Genomic DNA, 20,246 nt, shown 5'->3' on the forward strand with positions numbered 1-20,246 from the left:
ATTACTCTCTCACACTCACTTCATCGTCGTCGTCGTAATCGTCGTCGTCGTCGTCGTCGTCGTTTCTTAAAAGGAACAACTACCCTCACTCTCTCTCTCTCTCCCTCGTCGTCGTCGTCGTCGCCGTTATAGCCGTCATCGTCGTCGTTTTTCTAAAGGAACAACTACTCTCTCTCTCTCTCTCTCTCTCTCTCTCTCCCTCGTCGTCGCCTTCGTCGCCGTCATCGCCTTCTTCGTCGTCGGTTTTTTTAACAGGAATAACTACTCTCTCTCTCTAACTCTTTTTCTCCCTTGTCGTCGTCGTCGTCATCGTCGAAGTTTTTTTAAAAGGAACAACTACTCTCTCTCTCTCTCTATCTCTCTGACGTCGTCGTCATCGTCGTCGTCGTCGTCGTCGTCGTGGTCGTTATCGTCGTCGTCCTCGTCGAAGTGAGCGTCTTCATCGTCGTCGTTATTTTGAAAGGAACAACTATTCTCTCTCTCTCTCCCACGTCGTCGTCGTCGTCGTCGTTTTCGTCCTCGTCGTCGTCATTGTCGTCGTCGTTTTTTTAAAAGGAAGAACTACTCTCTCACTCTCTCTTCATCGTCGTCGTTGTCGTAATCGTCGTCGTCGTCGTCGTCGTTTCTTAAAAGGAACAACTACTCTCTCTCTCTCTCTCTCACTCGTCGTCGTCGTCTTTTTTTTAAAAGCAACAACTACACTCTCAATCTCTCTCTCCCTCTCCCTCGTCGTCGTCGTCGTCGCCGTCATCGCCGTCGTCGTCGTCGTTTTTTTAGAAGGAACAAATACTTTCTCATTCTCTCTCTGTCCCTCGTATTCGTCGTTGTCGTCGCTTTTTAAAAGGAACAACTACTCTTTCTCTCTCCCTCTCTCTCTCCCTCGTCGTCGTCGTCAACGTCGTCGTCGTCAACGTCGTCGTCGTCGTCTTCATTTCTTAAAAGGAACATCTACTTCTTCTCTCTCTCTCTCTCTCTTTCCCTCGTCGTCGTCGTCGTTTTTATAAAGGAACAACTACTCCTTCTCTCTCTCTCTTTCTCGTCGTCGTCGTCATCGTCGTCGTCGTCGTCGTTATTTTAAAAGGAACAACTACTCTCTCTCTCTCTCTCTCTCTCTCCCTCGTCGTCGTCGTCGTCGCCGTCATCGCCGTCGTCGTCTTCGTTTTTTTAGAAGGAACAAATACTTTCTCATTCTCTCTCTGTCCCTCGTATTCGTCGTTGTCATCGCTTTTTAAAAGGAACAACTACTCTTTCTCTCTCTCTCTCTCTCTCTCTCTCTCTCTCTCTCTCTCTCTCTCTCTCTCTCTCTCTCTCTCTCTCTCTCTCTCTCTCTCTCTCTCTCTCTCTCTCTCTCTCTCTCTCTCTCTCTCTCTCTCTCGTCGTCGTTGTCATTGTCGCCATCGTCGTTTTCATCATCATCATCATCATCATCATCATTAATAATACTAATACTCTACACGTTTTAACTTCTTAGTAAAACAAATTCTTTTGTATTCTCTACGCCTTCATTATCTAACCTATTACTTAATTGTGTAGTTAGTAAAATCCTTTTATTTATTTTACTGCTATTCATATTTATTTTCGTGTTTTTTTTAAAGCGTTAATTTTCTTTGCAATCATTTTGAACATATAATAATAGTAAATGATCCTTATATCTAAGCTTAACATCTATAATTATTCCTATGTATTTTATTGTCTCTACACGTTCTATCTCATTTAAATCGAGCACTTCAATGAATTGTTTCCTTTCGACTCTTTTCTTACACCTACCATTACCATATATATTGTTTTTTTTGCGTATATTTTTAATTTATTTATATTCATTCATTCTTTTTATTTATTTAATGCCTTTTTCGTTTTCGTCTTAAATTGCGTGCTAAATTCTCTATTGACTTGAATTAATATATCATCTTCCAACATTTTTATTTTACATCCTTCAGATTATATTCTGATTATATCATTTATAGTAAGAGCCCGAGTATAGGATCCTTGTAACACTTTGTAATTAGTGTCCATTTATTCGTTGGAAATATGCTTTTGCGTTTTATTAATTAATTATGATCTTAACCGTTCTAAAACAATCTCTGTAATTCCACAACAATACAGTTTTGAAATTAGTCTGAATTTGTATATTGTTTAAAACGCTCGTTTAAAATCCATAGAAATTACTATCACCATTTTTCCAACGCTAACTACAAATTTCCATTCGTCAAGGACAGTTTTATTTGCTCTTTCGCATGAGTACTTTTTTTTATAGCTAGATTGATCTTCCATCACAATATCATTAATTTCCAAAACGCTTCTATTTGCTTCTTCAACAATAATTCTGGCACTTCTAGCACATGGTTCAAATTTTATTCCGAGAAGTAAACTAATTGGTATGCTCTAAGAATACATTAACTTGAAGAAACATTCTAAGAATTTGTAACGTAAAATATGTTATTTCATTAAATAAAAAACAAATTATAGCTTCATATCTTAAGCAATATTTTTGCTAATGTTATTGTATAATCTTTGTAGTTATATACTGCACCAATAGGTCCATTCATTTTAGATTATACACAGAAATACTGTAATATATATATATATACATATATATATATATATATATATATACACACACACACACACACACATCTTTATATTAAATATATGCTAATTAATACAATGTAGTGTAGGTCTTCCCACCAAAATGAATATGCAAGCACATATCTATGAAATCGGGTAAAACGTAGTTTTGATAGTATATATTTTTGAGGCAACAGTCCACTCTAGATAATGATTATTACGAAGAAAACAACTTGTTAAGTCGAAAATGGCAGAAAATGGTAGAGATATAGCATTATCTAGAATTTACCTCTAGTAGTATTGCCAAATCTTCGATCTAACTCTGTTAACCTTAAAAAGAGCTGTAAGAAATTTTTTCTTAATTTAGTACTCATGTATGTATTAGATTCATTGGATATGTATTTAAGTCGAATTAAGATCTTTGCAATTTTAAATACTGTTATGTTATTATTTCAATTAGATATATGTTATTTAGATATATATGTTATTTATATATGTTTAATTAAATATAAACTAATCGGTAAAAAGGCAGCGGCGACAAAAACTCAAATCAGAAAACTTCTGGACTCCGGAATCATCAGACCCTACAGCAATATGTACGCCACTCCTATTTATATGGCACGATAGAAAGACAACAGCTGGAGAATGTGCAGTGACTACTGTAAACTCAATGATGCCACTAATCCAGACATGTACAGTCATGCTCTCATCCAAGATCTCTTTCTACTTCTATATAACAAAAGACGTTACAGCAGCAAAATCGACGGTGAAAAAGAATACCTACAACTAACCTATGCACGAGGATGATATTGAAATAATTGCCATCAAAACCCCAAGGGATCTTTACTAGCACCTAAGTATGTTCTTTAGTGTAAAAAAACACCACCCAATCATACCAATGATTTATGGATGCACTCTTCAGAGACCTGGACTTCGTGTTCGTCTACGTAGATGACATTCTGGTATTCTCGGACGTTGAAGACCAACACTTGAAACACGTACGCATCATACTCGAATTAAAAGATAACAACCTTATAATCAATCTCAAAACACGTCTGTTTAACCAATAGGAGATAAACGTCCTGGATTACACAATTAACAAACATAATTACATTCCAATGTGCGTACGAGTTGATGCCATTAAAGGATATCAAAAACCTGAAACTATTACTGCACTCCGTAGATTTCTTGACATGATCAACTCCTATGACCTCTGTATACCTTAGGCAGCTCAAATCATGCTTCCTCTCAATAGTTACCTTAAAGAAGCAATAAAAAATATAAAACCAAGATTGCATTGACTCCTGAAGCCAATGAGTTTTAAGCCACTGAAGCCAGTGTTTTACATAAAGTTTTTCTGTTGATTATTTCAATAAAGTATGCCATCGATTCAAAGAATACTGATCAAATAATATAATGATTATAAGCAATAGGAGAAAAGACATTAATGTTAACTATAATTCTATATCTTCTACATTTTCTAATATGCAATAATTCTATCATTGATCTTTTCTATTTTAACTGAAATGCATCGTATGATATTATTATAAATTTATTAACAGATATATATTTTTATATAAATCTATTATTAAAATAGAAAATGATTTTTGCATTTTGCATTTTAGTATCTTGGAATAACAAATGATAGATTTTAAGAATGGAAATGTGATCATTGAAAGAACTAGAATGATATATACAGGGAATATTTTGAAACATTTGTATAAAATAATTTTCTTATATACTTCCATTTTATTTACTAGGATTACCAATATCACTAAAGTATTATAAATATTATTACTGAGATATTGACATTTATTTATGGAAGACAGTAATGCCATAAGTTAGTCATGCCATAATTTACATCATGGAATTAGAATATACAATATATGATAACAGAATTATAATTCATATCTTTTTTAATTATGCTTATTTGATAATATGTTAGAAAATATAACAGAGATAGACATACTTGGAAACATATAAGGACTAAGAATGTGGTTAACTGATATTTTAAATAGACAAAGATTTAGGATAGTTTTTAACAATAAGAGAAAGATACACGATGGAAAGTTCTGTTGAGTCACTTATATAATTCTCAAAGTCTTTGAAATGATAATATTTAACATTTTTTGAGGATAAAAAACAAAAATGAAATGAGGATTAACAATCATAATAAATATTTTTAAAGGAAAGAATATTCTGTATATTATTGTAATATATTATTAACAATATTAATAAGGTAATGTAAAAATTTATATAAAATTAAATAATATTTTAGAGAAACAATCTATAAAGCTAAAAAAATTTGGTATAACTTAGTAAATTTATTTTTAAATAATTATATGTTCTAAAGTAATAGTTACAACAAAATTATTTAATGCAACATTAACTTTTTAAAATTGGAACACCTAGTTTTCTATTAATGGAATTAAAACATAATTTCATTATTTTCAAAATTTAGATGATAGTTTTACTTTTATAAGATCCTAAATAAGATTCTCTTGACTTTATTTTCTTAAATTCAATAAGAAATACACAGTACGAATGAAACAGTTAATGTATCAAAGTAGATACAAGCATTGATATGTTGCATTATACAAAAGATAAATAGACTCATTATTTCTTATTTTATCATGAATTTCATTTGAAAATAAATGATATATTTGTTATTTTGTAACTGACATTGCTGCTTTCTCAATAATTTTTAACTTTCTATAAAAGATTGTTTAAAGCTGTCAGATTTGAAGACCAGTACTTTGACCTTTATAGCAAGGTCAAAAAAGTTGAATAGGTAAGGGAAAAAAACAATTTCTTCAAGAGCTTTTTCAAGAATATTCTAGATGTTTTTTTCTATCTTTCATCATTCTATCCAGATTTCTCTTTTTTTCTTATACATTTTTTTTTTGTTTTTAATTCAATGATGAATTTTCTATAAAACCGGTTTTATATGTTGGCTAGTTGCATATTCTTATTTGATTATAATAATTCATCACTGACTTTGGTTGATCTCTGAATACATGGAACTTGTTCATACAAGCAATAGCAATAAATATAGATGATGTACTACTAATAAAATTTGTACTCAAAATTTTATTTTAATTTTAAGAATGTATAAAATAAATAATTATATATTATAAATGATAAAATAACTTTTATCTACAATCCTCTGATTTCTGATTAGAGATAGATGTCCATAATTCCAAACTTGAATTATAAATGCCATGTCCAAATGAAAAACAATTTTTCATCAAAAAAAATTCTTTGTTCTACCACGCGTCCAAGAAAAAACAGTATTAAGACACATATGAAAAAAAGACGATGAGAAAAAGGCAAATTAATGTCAAAAGTGTTTATATTTTTGAAAGAATAGTTTGAGGGTAGTTGAAGATTCGAGATAGCGAGAATAATGCACATTATTGAGAATACATATACTGCGAGATACTATGAGTAGTGTGAATTAAATTTAGTGATTTTAAAGATTTTGAAATTGTTACTTTTTCTTTTTTATTATTATGTTTATTTATTTTATTATATTTAAGTAAATTCCATTAAATATAAGTTAATATTTAAGTATAAATTATATTTACAAAGTACAGTACAATTGTGTTAATAACTTTTTCAGAGAGAGAAAAAGAGGGAGATAATTACTTATTCAAAATGATTATTTAATAAAATTAATTATTTAACATCTCAGGTATCCTTTCATTTATGGTACTAGATATTTTATTTACTCCTATGAAAACAGTCGTATATATATATAGAATTGTGATCTATAAGTTCACCGGTCAGGCTGGGTGAAACTATTGGTAGGAGTAAAATGGTGTAGTGGGGAATATTCTACGATATAAGGTAGTGGAAAAAGGAAAGATACAAAGCTTCCACTTACGAGTCATCAGTTTGCCAATGCAGATTATTTGGTGAGATATGTTCAATATATTCAATATATTTAATATATTTAAAGTCAAAGAGATTCGAATAAGATATTTATTACAGGAATTTTTCAAGCATTTAATGCTGATGCATTTATGACGCTATTACAAAGTTTCTGTTTCGTTTTCGCTCTCGTCAAAGTCATTTTGTATTCGCGTCTACCGACAAATTGCCATAAAGCTTTATTGTCCTTGTAAGTATAAGTAATTACGTATTATTTCTGTGTTACAAATTTGTCTAATGTACTAATCAAATAACCAAACATGTGATTTGTACGGTATAATATAAGCAAGTCAAGTATGAAAAATTTGTCTAAACATGCCGCGAGATTTGCATCATAACTTTACCCTTATTTTCACAATGTTTATGCCTTTTGCGGGTTTTAAGAGTGTTTAATGTAATATGTAATTTATTGTTTATTAATCATCACGATATATTATGTTAAATTCGACTTTCATATAATATGTATTAGGTACATATATTCATCATATGACATAACCAAACATTCATTATATAAACACATACATATATACGTATATTTATGATGTATATCACACATGTAAATACGTATGCTACTTTATCTATGCATGTAGAATTCTTAAAATCAAGATGCTCTTTGTTTAGAACGATTTTGTTTTTCGTCCGGGATTATTATAGCCAAGGGCGTTGTACAGATGTGTAAATAAGTAACGATTGCGTGAGATATTGGTGTAATTTGTATAAATTATACAGAAGAAAACAATAGGGTTTAAAAGACAAAAGAGTGAATATTCTGTAAAAGCTAGTGCTATTGAACAAATTATTAAGTAACCTTATTATATTAATACATTGTGGACGGATCACAAGAATTCACGTATTTGTATTTTTGGCATTTAGAGAGACATAGTATAACGGAAAAAATATTTCCATATGAAATTAAAACTGATTAGTCTCTTATTCTTAGTCATAAAAATAACTTGATTTGTATATCAATTGGGTATTTTATATCGTGTAATAATCATGGAGAACGATGAAAACATGATAAAATTCTGGATATGTTACCTGACAATTTTTTATATATTTCAAGTGAAAGTGAAGATATTAACCATTGTGACAATAATATTGAAAGTGAAAGAAGTGAGGAGGATGAAAAAAAAAGTAAAAAGTAAAAGAAAAAGTATGTAAAAGTAACGCTAAGAGAATTACATTTACCAGCTTTGTTTAATTCCACTTCATATTACACAGTTTTACAAAGTATCATACTTCAACAATATATTAGCTTGTAAGAATATGTAATAAATAACTTAAAAATGCAATGGGTATTTAATTTTAAAGCTACGCTTACGTAAAAGTTTTTTGTATTCATTCACCAAAAATATAGCTGGCAATTGGGTAAAGCTAGCAATAAAGCTACCGGTCCGTAATGTGTTAATGTTTAAAGTAATTTTGATGAGAAATTTTGTTTTATATTAATAAAGCTGTTTTATTTTATAAGTTATACAATTTTACGAATTGACGAAGATTAACACACAGTACTGTGAAGATCATGTTTTACTTTTTACTGTTCCTCGTATGTTATCGAAATAAATTACGTTAGTTTGTTAAAAACTCAAGTAAATTCCGATATAAAATGTAAACACATATGTTAAGTATAAACCAACTTTCTACTGTTCTATTTTAGTTATCATGTTCCAGGAAATTTGTTTTCATGCCTCTACGCAAAATAGACAAAATCGTGAAAGGTGACCTCCGTTTTAAAGTAATATGATTTCTGCTATGGACAACACTCGATTGGTCTATTATACAGGTAAGTAATTTCATTTTCTTAATTATTCCCAAAATTAACTCTATTTTATTTTATTTTAGATATTCATTGTCATCATTTGTGCAGTCATGGAATTTATCTTTGTTTTAATAAAATAAAAGAAGAATCGTGAGGCAAACTTAATGTTTTCATTTAAATGTACCTATATTTTGCAATTTCAATTAATTTTTAGGAGTATGTGTATTTGAATAGTGTCCAAAGCTTTCACAATGTTTGTTGATATATTTTTTCTATAAAAGAATATTTGTTTTATTTTATTTATACTTTTTTATTTATATTTTTTTATAGTTACATAGACTATACGTATAAATATATACATTTTATACTTAACGTGTATGCTATAAACATTATTAATATTCTATGGATAATAATTGGTTGGTTTTAAAATTTTTTTATTTGGAAATGTTTGTATTTATTTCTTATTACTTTTAATTTTCCGGCTATATACTTTTAAAGATTTTTTTATTTTTATATTTATTATAATGATGATATTGATAATATTATTTTTGTTTTATTTTAGATTATCATCGCAGTCGTTTGTACAGCCATACATAAATTTCTCTGTTTCGATAAAAAAAAAAAAAAAGAATCGTAAGTTTTCTCCTTTAATTCAAGTTTATGTGCGTTTTGTGATTTCAATTAATTTTTAGAAAAGTGTACTTGAATATACGCAAATGCACGCAAAGCAGTCACAGTCATAAGTTATTTTAAAGTTTTATTTATATATATTTTTTATGGTCATATATACTACACTTGTATATAAAATAAACAATAGATATTCGACAATTAATTCATTGTCCGTTTCTTAATTAATAAATGATTATCGCGTATTAAAGTCAGTGCATCATGGAAGATGATCAAGAACTTCTATACAAAATACTTCTATACAAAAATATTGGTAAGTAATTTTATAGTTAATATAATTATACAATCGTTTTTGTTACAATAAGTTTTATAAAATATTTTTTTAAAATTCTTTTTCAGATCATAATTGCATTCACATTAAGTCGATCTTTAATCACTACAACTTTAATCTCTCTTATTTTGGATATACAATGTGGAATCACCATGAAACTTCGTAAGTAGTAAATGAAAGAATTTAAGTCCTTATAGTACTCATCATGCCGAGAACGCAAGATCGTCGAAAGGCTTTCGATAAATTATTGACATACATCACTATTAATAATTCCTTTTATAAGTTTATTCATGAGTAGTATATTTTCATTGTTTTTTTATTATATATATCTATTTTTTTTTAATTTGGTGTCTTTTTGTTTCATCAGTTTAAATCATTTAATTAATAGTGCAATTAAGTAATACTTCTTTTGTTCGTATTTGGTTGTAATATTAATAGTGACATCTGGTATTCATTTACCTGATATCGTCAAAAAAAGCATGTTAGGTAGTTTATATTGCATTCATTGTTTCGTATTTATTCTATTTAATCGCAGTATACTTCGATATATTGATGTCGATGTACTAAAAAATGAATAAGAAGACAAACGCGATGATTAGATTGTAGGAATTGATTTTATTCTTTTATAAGAACAGCTACTTTTAGTGAAAGGAGTTATCCGAGGTTTTTTAATTATTTTTGCAAAAATATATATTCACTCAATTTTGCTAAAAAAAAGAGCTATCAATAGAATCATTGAGTTTAAAAGAAAAAAATAAAGTGGTCATTGCTAAAAAAGAAAGTTTTAAAAATTATCGTTTTAAAAATGTACTAAAAATTAGATAGACTAGTGTGGTCTATACTAAATTAATTCATTATTAATTTAAGATTTTCAGCAATTAATATATTGATTCCTGTTTATCTCCTCGTACTTTCTGCGTTTTTATTTACGCATGTGCCAGATGATTTATGAGTAAAAAATAGTTCAATTTTAATTTTAAGTTTTCCTTTTCTAGCGATTGCGTTAGTAATTGTGCACTATGTATTTTGCACTTGATGAATCCACGAATGTTAAATGGTCCATTGTACATCGTTAAATTTTTAATTACATACATACATACAAGAAAATTTCATTATTGGAAATATCAAATTAATCATTAAATATAGTAATGAGTAAAAAAATAGTCGTATTATACATACACATACACGCACGCACGCACGTACTTGTTGACCCTTTGCACTTGACGACTTTTCCGCTAGGAAGAATTAACAACTCAAAACAATTTTGCGAATATTAAGCAAGCTTCTTACAGCTATTTTAAAATGAAGTATCTAAAAAATTTGGCTAAATATGTCTCTTGTGAATGTTTCTGAATAAGAAGGAATGTTGCTTACATTATTCCTTGATTAATCCTGTTGTAAATTTGCCAACAGCATGGTGCTTATATTTATTACATCAACAAATGCCCAGAATTCTTCGTTGTTCACATCATGCCAAGTTTGCCATATCGAATTCGACCATAATGTGTTCACTTTTAACTTTTTTTTATCATAATTATTTGTTTCACACAAATTCTTTTTTTGTCTTAGAAAAATCTTTTGGCAACAGAATTGCGTATAATGACTGGTTTATTACATAAGAAATGATAGACACATACAATATACACAGGTTCTAACTTAAATGAGAATATTAAACACTGTAACAAAACTATAATGATCAAACCGAATAACGCGTTCCTTAAACGCGTGCGCCTTTTTCAGGATCCGTGGACAGAGAGACCGAGATTTCGAGGAAACGAGATCAGCATGTCACTTCGCACGAGATAAACGTAGCCGGATATCACGTGTACGAAATTTTCGCGCTCAGATTTAATTTACATATCCAATACTTCTCCTTAAATTAAGCGCTTAAAAAACTTAACTAACTAAACTTGAACCGCTAATGTACTTGATTTTTTTCGGGTTGTTTAATGCCTTGGTTAAGATGTCGGCAATCATATCGCTGGTATATATTGTAATTTGAATTTCTCATCACGTAGTGATAGCGTATTGCTATGTGCTTGTTTCTCACATAGAATACAGGATTTCTTAACAATTTTAATGCGCTTGTATTATCATAAATAGTGACGTCGATTTCGAAATCTAATGCCAGTTCTGAAAAAGTATCGATTAAATACAAGGCCTCCTTAACAGCGTCTGTAATGATCATGTATTCTGTCTCCGTAGTTGATAAAGCAATTTGTCCATTGCTTCCTTGATTCCCATGAAATAGGACCTCTACCTAGAAAAAAAAACAATCCGTATAGCAGTGGCGATCGTTTATGCATCTTCCCCAATCAGCGTCTGTAAAACCTTCCAAACAACTGTTACTTGATTGATAAGATATGCAATAATAATCGGTGCCTTTAATATACCTAAGTATCCTCTAGGATCCTTCCTAATGCGATTTCTTGTAGCAGTTATTGAATTGACTTAAGTAACTTACTGTGTAACAAATGTCATATCTAGACACAGTTGCTGAATACATTAAACCATCTATCAATTCACGGTGTGGATATTGTTTATCTTTAACTTTTTGTTGTTCCTTAATTAACACTGTACTTAGTTCTAATAGGAATCTCAGTCATGATGGATTTTTCTAATTATTTTCTTATATGCATCCTTTGGACTACTTGATTTCATGGTCTTTGATAGTAAACTCTATCTCTAAGCAATATTTGACGTTTCCTAAATCTTTAACTGAAATGAACGCCTTTGTAAGACTATTCTTAATTTGTTGAATCTTCGTTACATTAAAATGGATAATATGGATAATATTAAAATATCATCAACACAAACAATAGCTAACAATAGCTCTTCCTTTGATCACGGCGGTATACACATGGGTCGAAGTTTGATGGCTTCAAGCCCATTTTCCTTAATTATTTATCCAACCTTATGTGCCACTGTCTAACCGCCTGCTTTAATACATATATGGCTTTCTTTAGCTTACAAATCTTGTTCCCGCCTTCCATTTGCTTCAGCATCTTCCTTGCGATGTTTTTAACTTTATTATTCGCCTTTTCTGTATCTATTAACTTCTTGAGTACATTCTGCATGTTCTCTGATACTTCCATATATATTTTCCTATTCAGTGAACCGTTCAAGTAAGCGATGGTAATATCAACCTGATAAATTTTTATTTTACAATGAGCTGCCAATGCTGCTGCAATACAAACTGAATTCAGACGAGTTATGGGTGCGAACGTCTTAGTAAAATCCATGTTTGATCTCTGGCTAAAATCTCTTGCTACTAGTCTGGATTTCTTCTTACTAACTGCATTGTCTGATCCGTACTTTATTGTTAACTATGCGACTGTCAATGATATTCTTTCTCTTAAGCTGCTCAACTAATTCCCAAACATTCTTTTCCAACATTAAATTAACCCTTTGTGCACGAGAGGTGACTCTCAGTAGCTACGGCGTTGTATGTGGCAACTTTAGTCTTTAGACTGGCAACGACAGTCTTTACTTATGCTTTGTCTATACTATATATATATATATAGAGTTCGTTATTTCCAAATAATAGGAGCGCAGTATCGGTTCGTAAATATGTTCCTTAGCTCTTTATGGTCTTTCTTATGACTTTAGAATGAAGATAAGATAAAATTAATCTCAAATTCTTCTGGGACTGTGGTCCTAATAATGTTTCCAATGTTAGTTCAGTTTCGACGATCGAGGCAAAAGTATCATAAGATTTTTCATCGATTGATTTTAAGTTTTGAAGCCCCACAAAAATGACTTTTAAAAGTGAAATTAGTTCAAGTGAAGATGAATTTGATTTTGAACTGTTCAAGAAAGAGACCAATGTTATTCACGAAGAAATTAATGGGAAAGAAAGTGAAAGCAGTGATGGAGATAGTGATACCGTATTAGATGTAAGAAATCGAAAAATTAGAGTAATAGATAACGAATCGGAAAGTAATAGTGATTCCTCACAAGACTCGAATAATGCAGAATGTATACACTGTGATGAATTCAGCGTAATATTACCGAAAATAAAATTCATACCTGGCAAAAAACTTCTAGGAAAACAGCTATCCTCAAATATCAAAGAACCTTTGGATTTTTTTACGACGGACTAGTAACACAAATAATAACTGGAACTAACAATTATACTGCAATGAAATTAGAGAGGAGGACGCTGTTGTCATGTTTGATTTGGTAAACATGGCATAATGTCATCAAGGAAAAATTTTAAGCGTTCATCGCAATTGTTATATATATGGGAACGATGCCAATGGCCAATATCCAAGAATATTGGTCAACTGACACATCAAGCCACATTCCATTTTATCCCAATACTTTTACAAGAGATAGATATTTATCTACCTTTTTTGGACGTTACATGTAGAAATAGTTTTAACACAAGATACTAAACTTACAATACGTTTGCAGTTAATAAGTGGCTACCTTGATTATATAAACTAAGATTTTTGAATCATTTTCAAATTTGTTCGCTCGGTGATGAGCGAACAAATTTGTGCCGACGTAGCTATGTTAAATTCAAAGAGTGAATTTCATTTATCACGCATATCCCGAAGAAACAAACTAAATGAAGCATTCGAATCTATACATTAGAAGATTCCAATACGGGTTATATTTGTGGAATTATGCCTTATCATGATAGTCTTACAACACAAACATTAATAAAATCAGACCTTCTATTATTAATTTGAATTCCATTGCATTTGTACACAATGCTATTGAATAAAATTCCAGGTACGCAAGGACATTATATATTTACAGACTCTTATTATATCATTTATATTTTATCTAATGAATTACGTAAATTAAAATGTCATTTGACTGGAACAATATTGACAAATAGAAAAGTGTTGCTAGAAATAATAATTTAGTTCTGACGTGGAAGTATAAGAGGATTGTCAAATATTGACAAATTGGCATAATGCAGAGATAAATATAGTACAAAGAACTCTTCGTCATGGTGTTCAGATTGTTGTTAGAAAACCTAAGCGATCATAAATTATATAAAATTTATGGGCGGTATTTATTGTGCCGATCACTATGCCTTGATATACTGCTTTATGCGGAAGTTACTGAAGTGGTAGCGCAAGCTAATTTTTTAGGGATTAGAAATCTGTTTAATTAATTTCTATAGCCTTCATAAACAAGTCAAACAGCAGCAGAACTAAGATAAGCAGAAAAAATAATATAATTGCCATTATTATTTATAATTTCTTGCTAGCATGTAAGGATAGAAACAAGTGATAATCGGAGGGTACTAGTCCGGGGAGTATGGTGGATGCGATAGAATTTCCCTGAAGATCTGCGAGTTTCTGACAAGTCCCCAAAGCAGTATATGGTCTGGCATTATCATGAAGCAGTATGATGTCCTTCCTATTGAACATCGACGGCCTCTTTTCTTGGAGTGCTGTTTTTAAGTTATCCAATTGGTGACAGTACCTCCCTGAATTTAGCTTTTCGTTCGGCTTCAACAGCTCAACTGGTCCTCGAATGTCCCACCATATACACAACATTCTCTTACTCAGGCTTAACTTCGGTTTAGTGATGGAGGGGGCAGGTTTTCCGGGTTCACAATATGCTCTTTTCCTTACGATGTTTTCGTAGGTAATCCACTTTTCATCCCCAGTTATCATCCGGTCCAAGAAGGGTTCGATTTTGTTCCGTGCAAGCAGAGATGTGCATATGATGACTCAATCCTTCAAATTCTTCTCACTTAACTCATGTGACACCCATCTCGAATATTTCCACACCAATCCTAATTTCCGAATATGATTCGAAATGGTTTGTTGAGTTAAATCAAGCCTTTCTGCAATCTCCGATGTTATCAAAACAGGATTTTGCTCTAACATGATCTTGACAGTATCGTCAAAGATGATCGCACAGAGCATGGCTTATCAGAAAGGTCAAAATCACCTATTTCAAAATTTTCGAACCATCTTCTGCATGTTCTATCAGGAACTGTACCTTCACCAAACACTTTCAATAAATTTCTACACGCTTCTGTAGCATTTCTTTCTTGTTGGAATTCGTGTAAAATACAGTGACGTAAATGAACTTTATCATTAGCCATAGTTACACGATCGCGTCTCACTTAACCCCTAAAGTGCTATTTAGCTCGACGAAACTCGGTAGGCGTCAACCCAAGCGGTAGGCATCAACGCGCAATAAACAGATAAAACTGATGCTCGAGAACAGTCGCAATACGAGCCGAAATGTAAATATCTGTAATATCTGTGATATAGTCAGTTTTACACTTACTTACTAGCGTTACTGCTGTTGAAGAAGTAAATTTTAATCCTTTTACTTTTATAGATATTATGGATTTATTATAAATTGTAATAGATAATAGTTTCAAAAATATATTGCATGAATAAACAATACTTCAATGAAAATTGAAGCATCTTCAAAGGAATTTCGTGCCAAGGAATGTAATAATACTACGCCTAAAAAAAAAAAATAGAGAATACTATAAACAAAAAAACTAATCATAAAAAATGTTCACCTCAAATGAATATCTAGTAAGAAAATACGTACAATTCTAGAAAGCCTCTATGGTATGATACTTCCTAAAACATTCTGGTAGATGTAAAGCTACTTTATATTTCATGCATTCCCACTTCGTTTCACTTCGTATTTTATGTTTATAACAAACTTTACACGTTCTCGTCGGATGCTTATTCCGAGGCGTCGAATCGATATTTTTTAGGAAATGAGCCCAATATTGAGCTTGGAGTTGAAGAGGTGTTTCAACTGATGCATTTTGTAGTCCGGTAATTTGACAATTTGTAAAATTGCCTCTGCTATATTTATACGGTAACCTACATAAGTCTCTCTTTTTCGACTGTGAATTGTTTTATGTATAATATAAGTGTTGAACAAAGCCATATCTGACATGTAAAAGAAAAGTTTTCGGTATCCTTTGATGACTTTTCTCATAATTGGGAAACAGGCTAACATCTGATCTTGATGATCAACTGTCATACCCTTGTTATATTCCAGGATATATTTAGGCTTTATTATTTTCTGTAATTCTTTGTTTGATTGCTCAACCATTTCTACAGTTTCGTATTTCGTTAATATCATATACACGTCGTGCTTATCCTTCCATCTTAGAGCTATCAAATTATTGCAACTTTTCCATATACATTCTCCTTTCTTCAAAATATGCTTTTGAATGGCGTTTGGCATATTTTTCCTGTTCTTGCGTACTGTCCCAATAATGTTTGTCTTTTTCTGATGTAATTTTAAAAAGAGATTGGGTGAAGAGTACTAGTTGTTCAAAAACAAAGTATATCCCTTGTTTATTATAGATTTTGACAGCTACTGTCCCAATAATGTTTGTCTTTTTCTGATGTAATTTTAAAAAGAGGTTGGGTGAAGAGTACTAGTTGTTCAAAAACAAAGTATATCCCTTGTTTATTATAGATTTTGACAGCTCTATCATAACGTTCTCCGACGCACTATCATTTCAATCAATTTTGTTCTGGCCGGTATATATTTTGAATCCGTGACAGAAACCGGTACTTGCCTCGCACAGTTTGTAAACTTTTAATCCAAATTGAGCTCTTTTCGACGGATTGAATTGTTTGTACGCTAAAGGCCATTAATATTTCATTAAAGATTCGTCTATACTGACATATTCATTGGATGTGTAAATTTCTTTAAATTTTTCATTCCAAAAGTTGATCACAGGTTTTATCTTGCGAAGTCGGTCATTACTATCAGCAGTTTCATTATCAGAGAAATGTAAAAATCTCGAAATTTGCCGAAATCTCTTAAAAGGCATCGTTTGCCGAAGTATTGGCGTTCTACAGCTCTTCTAGTCCAATACAGTTGAATATTTGATTTTTTCACTTGACCCATCAAAATACACAGTGCATAATAGGCCTTTATTTCGTGTAAAGTAATAGGATACCAAGTGTCGTCCATATGTCGTCTTTTACGCTCGTCGTGAATTGTCTGATGTGCGAAACGATTTGTTTCCGTAACCAGTATTTCCCAAAACTTGTTATCAAATGTAATAAAAAATAATTCTAATATTTTTGAATTCTCGCCTAAATTATTTAAAACAGACGCTTTTATTCCATGATATTCAGAATACTTCCAAACTATTGGTGCGTTTTTTATTTCCTGCCAAATCCATGATTGTTAGATTTGTGTCCAACCATGAGTTGTGTCGTACCTTCCTCTTTGCTATTCTCATCTATAATGATACGTCTTACACGCTTTGTGATTGGCTGAAACATGTCACTACCACTGGATTCGTTACCATCGCTTTCATTTAACATTTTTGTATTTCGCATTTTGTAGGGGTTTCTTAAATTTCAATAACTAAACTGCTTTGTAACAGTAATTATAAGAATTGTGACTAACTGTCATAGAATACTGACACAGGAACTAACATTCAATTACGATCGTAACTGGTAAAAAATCATTCTGCGAATTTGGCTTCTTATGTTTACGTTTGGCTTAACTATCTGTTCGCGAGCCTGGCTTCTGATGTTTATGTTTAAGTTAATGTTAAGCGAGCTCTAGCAGAATACAAACAATAGTTTATTTTCACATTTATAAGCATATTTAAGTAAAGTAAATACAGTAATGCATTTTTGGCAAGGATATTTAATTTTGCTAAGCAGTTTATTGACAATATTTCTAAATCAATCATCAATGAATTTTGTTTTGCTATTAAAAAATATTTTTAGTAAAACAAATATCTACTTATACTTATATCAGTATTAGTATCATGCAGACATTACATTACATATATAGTTCTGTAAAATTTTTAGGCAAGTCCATCTTATTATTTTTCATCTTCTATAGGTAGAGTTGTAATAGCAACCCTTCTTAATATATTCATATAGTTAGGATGTTAGACTTTACATATGAAACAAAAGATTTTGTAACATTTTGCAAGTTACTAATATCTTGAAATATAGATCGCATTTTGAATGTATCGCATTATAAGCATGTATGGTGTATTAAGAATGGACTCCGAGTAAGTTTTTGGTGTGTTTTTTATTTAATCTTCTGGGCAGGCCCGACGATTTTTGGTAAGACGGTTTATGTGGTTATTAATCCTAATTTGATGTATCTTCGAAAGATTTATAATTTCTTCTTAAACTGATGTTATTTTTAGGGTTTTCCTAATATCGTCGTTTCTAACGAACCAACGTACATTTAGGATGGTACGTAGAACAATAGATTGTAGGTTTTCCATTTTTTTTATATCGGATTTGGCAGCCATATCCCAAATTTTCAAGCCGTATGGATTTTTCGAAATGGATTTTGAAATAACTTTGTTTATTAACAGTTTATTGATTGCACTGAGTTTGGAATTTTTTGAAGTGAATCAGTATAGGGATCTTGTATTTTTTATTTATTTGATTTTTTGATTTGGATATATTTTCTCCAGTTTATTTTATTGTCTAGGTGGAGACCAATGTATTTAACAGAGTTAATTTATAGAACTTCAATGTTCGATATTTAATTTTGGGGATACGATTCCTATTAAGTATAACTGTTATGTGTCAGTATTTGATTATGTTTATCTTAATTTTGTTGCATTGCGTTCAATTTTCTATTTTGTGATTTTATAGAATTTTTATTGGAGTTTCTACTTCTCATGCATGGATATGATTGCCTAATAATTGCATAATATATGATCGTGTCATCGAAAAAGATGTATATATCTGTGATAGGTGTGGATGGAAAATCCGTTGTGAATAAAGAAAATTAGAACACTTCCTTGAAGTAGCTCGGCGTATATTCTTTTTGACGAAAAATTTACATGTTTGACTTTGACGTAAAAATATTTGTTTGAAAGGTAGAAAGATATAAGTGGATATAGGTTTGTTGACAGAGATACTTGTAGTTTCTCTAATTGCTCTTAGTGGTAGACTTTATCAAAAGATTTTTTTTACGTTAAGAAATAATGCAGTGGAGTAGCAGCTGCCTTTTTCAGTGGATTTAGTTATTTTGTTTATCATTCCATGTATTTGCTCGATTGTGTTGTGATTTTTTCTAAATCCGAATTGGTGATCCAGGATCAGTTCTTTAGCGGTGATTTTCTCTATTAGCTTTTAATGTATAGTTTTTTTTCTATTAATTTGGAAATAACTTAAAAAAGAGTTATCGGACTATACATATATTGACAGTGATTTGAAGCCTTTATTTTTCTGGCTTTTGTAGCAAGATTATTTCATTTAATTCTGAATATAGCGTTAGTTCAAGTGGTTTTCGAAATAGCTTACGGAAAAGAAAATTTCGAATTTTTTTCAAAGGATGATTTCTTCCCTTAAAACAATTATGGCATGAAGAAATAAATAATTATATTACGGATTATATACTTGTATCCAAAGTTTTAGAATTTTTTGAATTTCAGTCTTGATTTTTCCTTATGAATTGTTTTTATTCGTCTCGCTATATTCTCTGATAAGGATAAGGTATATTCTTTCTAAAGCATTGTTTATAGCTTTAATTTCCTTATTTACCCGAGCCTATTAAAGACACTTGTATATATTTTTAAGTCGAAGAAAAACACATTCGAAAATTCTTGAATATTATTTTCATATGCAGAAAAGCCTTTTTTAGAAAAGCTTTTTAACACTTCTATTAGAATATAATAAAATCGAAAATATGATAATTTTTTTCTAAAAGAATTCATATCATCTTTGATTACACGATTTGTAGATTTAAGATTATCGTTGATACGTGGAGTAATTTAGACCAAATTATCAATTCTTACCAATTTTGGTTTTTATTAAACCATTCTTCTTGGAAGTATTTTAAGAATTTGAATTTATCTGCCCACTTTTCTAGATAAAGTTTATAAATTATTAAAAATACATTTTTATTTTCATTAATTTGTATGATATCAATATTTGTAAAAATTTAATTTATATTTGCTTTTTAAGCTGGTGCCTATATTTCTTTTTCGTACAACTCTTTTCATGTGCCCAATACTTCAGAACAATCGTTTCTTTAGCGAATACATTTTTATATATATTCCTGATACTATATGAAACA

At 30.7% G+C, this 20,246-nt stretch overlaps 1 long non-coding RNA gene across 3 annotated transcripts; it reads left to right on the forward strand.

Annotated features, from left to right (window-relative positions):
• The first annotated feature begins 2,690 nt into the window (after positions 1–2,690).
• LOC124432002 lies at positions 2,691–4,463 on the forward strand. 3 transcript variants are annotated; one of them, XR_006944164.1, is made up of 3 exons: positions 2,691–2,825; positions 3,094–3,422; positions 3,488–4,463. It is a non-coding gene; the product is annotated as an uncharacterized LOC124432002 (long non-coding RNA). The 3 variants fall into 3 exon arrangements; XR_006944163.1 differs by having other exon boundaries at positions 2,697–2,939; XR_006944162.1 differs by having other exon boundaries at positions 2,697–2,908.
• Positions 4,464–20,246: the final 15,783 nt, after the last annotated feature.

Source organism: Vespa crabro, chromosome 23, assembly GCF_910589235.1.
Source record: "Vespa crabro chromosome 23, iyVesCrab1.2, whole genome shotgun sequence".
Lineage (NCBI taxonomy): Eukaryota > Metazoa > Arthropoda > Insecta > Hymenoptera > Vespidae > Vespa > Vespa crabro.